This window comes from Bombus affinis, unplaced genomic scaffold (genome assembly GCF_024516045.1).
Source record: "Bombus affinis isolate iyBomAffi1 unplaced genomic scaffold, iyBomAffi1.2 ctg00001186.1, whole genome shotgun sequence".
In the NCBI taxonomy this organism is placed as follows: Eukaryota; Metazoa; Arthropoda; class Insecta; order Hymenoptera; family Apidae; genus Bombus; species Bombus affinis.
Window position 1 is genome coordinate 856 of NW_026109606.1, and position 4145 is coordinate 5000.

The following is a 4145-nucleotide window of genomic DNA, read 5'->3' on the forward strand; positions in this document are numbered from 1 at the left end:
TTCGAAATAATTCTCAAAAAGCGTTACGAGGTATGGAAATTTTTATAGAAATCGTTATTGTTCGACGCCGTCTAGCCGAACGTAACGGTTTCTTTTTATTTTTTTTTTAAATTTTTTCCACCGGACCTAGCTGACTGGGACGTTGGCACTTTGAATTGTTTCGCACTGCTCCAAAAGTGCCGAAAGTACCGAAAGTTCCTTTCGCATTAATTCCATAATAAGCGTTATAAGGTACGTATATTCTGGCATAAATCGATATATTCTAATTAAATACATCGGGATTAAGCGTTAATTTTGTTCTTGAAACGTTCTAAAAAGTTTCGAATTGCACATTGGGACATGGAAAAATTTCCGTATCGAACACGTTTTTTCGAGTTATCTCGCTTAAAAGTGTTACAAGGTAGGAATATTTTTGCATAAATGGACGTATCTCGACGTTTTACGTCGGGATTAAGCGTTTATTTGGTCGGTGGAACGTTTTCTAGAAACGGAACTATGCGACGGGACGTTGGGACTTTGAAGAAGTTCGGCCGGTGCGAAAAGACCGAAAAGGTTTTTTCGAGTTATCTCGCTTAAAAGTGTTACAAGGTAGGAATATATTTGCATAAATGGACGTATCTCGACGGTTTACGTCGGGATTAAGCGTTTATTTGGTCGCTGGAACGTTTTCTAGAAACGGAACTATGCGACGGGACGTTGGGACTTTGAAGAAGTTCGGCCGGTGCGAAAAGACCGAAAAGGTTTTTTTCGAGTTATCTCGCTTAAAAGTGTTACAAGGTAGGAATATTTTTGCATAAATGGACGTATCTCGACGTTTTACGTCGGGATTAAGCGTTTATTTGGTCGGTGGAACGTTTTCTAGAAACGGAACTATGCGACGGGACGTTGGGACTTTGAAGAAGTTCGGCCGGTGCGAAAAGACCGAAAAGGTTTTTTCGAGTTATCTCGCTTAAAAGTGTTACAAGGTAGGAATATATTTGCATAAATGGACGTATCTCGACGTTTTACGTCGGGATTAAGCGTTTATTTGGTCGCTGGAACGTTTTCTAGAAACGGAACTATGCGACGGGACGTTGGGACTTTGAAGAAGTTCGGCCGGTGCGAAAAGACCGAAAAGGTTTTTTCGAGTTATCTCGCTTAAAAGTGTTACAAGGTAGGAATATTTTTGCATAAATGGACGTATCTCGACGTTTTACGTCGGGATTAAGCGTTTATTTGGTCGCTGGAACGTTTTCTAGAAACGGAACTATGCGACGGGACGTTGGGACTTTGAAGAAGTTCGGCCGGTGCGAAAAGACCGAAAAGGTTTTTTCGAGTTATCTCGCTTAAAAGTGTTACAAGGTAGGAATATATTTGCATAAATGGACGTATCTCGACGTTTTACGTCGGGATTAAGCGTTTATTTGGTCGCTGGAACGTTTTCTAGAAACGGAACTATGCGACGGGACGTTGGGACTTTGAAGAAGTTCGGCCGGTGCGAAAGGACCGAAAAGGTTTTTTCGAGTTATCTCGCTTAAAAGTGTTACAAGGTAGGAATATTTTTGCATAAATGGACGTATCTCGACGTTTTACGTCGGGATTAAGCGTTTATTTGGTCGCTGGAACGTTTTCTAGAAACGGAACTATGCGACGGGACGTTGGGACTTTGAAGAAGTTCGGCCGGTGCGAAAAGACCGAAAAGGTTTTTTCGAGTTATCTCGCTTAAAAGTGTTACAAGGTAGGAATATATTTGCATAAATGGACGTATCTCGACGTTTTACGTCGGGATTAAGCGTTTATTTGGTCGCTGGAACGTTTTCTAGAAACGGAACTATGCGACGGGACGTTGGGACTTTGAAGAAGTTCGGCCGGTGCGAAAAGACCGAAAAGGTTTTTTCGAGTTATCTCGCTTAAAAGTGTTACAAGGTAGGAATATTTTTGCATAAATCGACGTATCTCGACGTTTTTACGTCGGGATTAAGCGTTTATGTCGTCCCCAAGACCTTCTACAAAGTTTCGATTTTTTCGTTGGGACTTTGAAAAATTTCCGTATCGAACACGTTTTTTCGAGTTATCTCGCTTAAAAGTGTTACAAGGTAGGAATATTTTTGCATAAATGGACGTATCTCGACGTTTTACGTCGGGATTAAGCGTTTATTTGGTCGCTGGAACGTTTTCTAGAAACGGAACTATGCGACGGGACGTTGGGACTTTGAAGAAGTTCGGCCGGTGCGAAAAGACCGAAAAGGTTTTTTCGAGTTATCTCGCTTAAAAGTGTTACAAGGTAGGAATATATTTGCATAAATGGACGTATCTCGACGTTTTACGTCGGGATTAAGCGTTTATTTGGTCGCTGGAACGTTTTCTAGAAACGGAACTATGCGACGGGACGTTGGGACTTTGAAGAAGTTCGGCCGGTGCGAAAGGACCGAAAAGGTTTTTTCGAGTTATCTCGCTTAAAAGTGTTACAAGGTAGGAATATTTTTGCATAAATGGACGTATCTCGACGTTTTACGTCGGGATTAAGCGTTTATTTGGTCGCTGGAACGTTTTCTAGAAACGGAACTATGCGACGGGACGTTGGGACTTTGAAGAAGTTCGGCCGGTGCGAAAAGACCGAAAAGGTTTTTTCGAGTTATCTCGCTTAAAAGTGTTACAAGGTAGGAATATATTTGCATAAATGGACGTATCTCGACGTTTTACGTCGGGATTAAGCGTTTATTTGGTCGCTGGAACGTTTTCTAGAAACGGAACTATGCGACGGGACGTTGGGACTTTGAAGAAGTTCGGCCGGTGCGAAAAGACCGAAAAGGTTTTTTCGAGTTATCTCGCTTAAAAGTGTTACAAGGTAGGAATATTTTTGCATAAATCGACGTATCTCGACGTTTTACGTCGGGATTAAGCGTTTATGTCGTCCCCAAGACCTTCTACAAAGTTTCGATTTTTTCGTTGGGACTTTGAAAAATTTCCGTATCGAACACGTTTTTTCGAGTTATCTCGCTTAAAAGTGTTACAAGGTAGGAATATTTTTGCATAAATGGACGTATCTCGACGTTTTACGTCGGGATTAAGCGTTTATTTGGTCGGTGGAACGTTTTCTAGAAACGGAACTATGCGACGGGACGTTGGGACTTTGAAGAAGTTCGGCCGGTGCGAAAAGACCGAAAAGGTTTTTTCGAGTTATCTCGCTTAAAAGTGTTACAAGGTAGGAATATATTTGCATAAATGGACGTATCTCGACGTTTTACGTCGGGATTAAGCGTTTATTTGGTCGCTGGAACGTTTTCTAGAAACGGAACTATGCGACGGGACGTTGGGACTTTGAAGAAGTTCGGCCGGTGCGAAAAGACCGAAAAGGTTTTTTCGAGTTATCTCGCTTAAAAGTGTTACAAGGTAGGAATATATTTGCATAAATGGACGTATCTCGACGTTTTACGTCGGGATTAAGCGTTTATTTGGTCGCTGGAACGTTTTCTAGAAACGGAACTATGCGACGGGACGTTGGGACTTTGAAGAAGTTCGGCCGGTGCGAAAGGACCGAAAAGGTTTTTTCGAGTTATCTCGCTTAAAAGTGTTACAAGGTAGGAATATTTTTGCATAAATGGACGTATCTCGACGTTTTACGTCGGGATTAAGCGTTTATTTGGTCGCTGGAACGTTTTCTAGAAACGGAACTATGCGACGGGACGTTGGGACTTTGAAGAAGTTCGGCCGGTGCGAAAAGACCGAAAAGGTTTTTTCGAGTTATCTCGCTTAAAAGTGTTACAAGGTAGGAATATTTTTGCATAAATGGACGTATCTCGACGTTTTACGTCGGGATTAAGCGTTTATTTGGTCGGTGGAACGTTTTCTAGAAACGGAACTATGCGACGGGACGTTGGGACTTTGAAGAAGTTCGGCCGGTGCGAAAAGACCGAAAAGGTTTTTTCGAGTTATCTCGCTTAAAAGTGTTACAAGGTAGGAATATATTTGCATAAATGGACGTATCTCGACGTTTTACGTCGGGATTAAGCGTTTATTTGGTCGCTGGAACGTTTTCTAGAAACGGAACTATGCGACGGGACGTTGGGACTTTGAAGAAGTTCGGCCGGTGCGAAAAGACCGAAAAGGTTTTTTCGAGTTATCTCGCTTAAAAGTGTTACAAGGTAGGAATATTTTTGCATAAA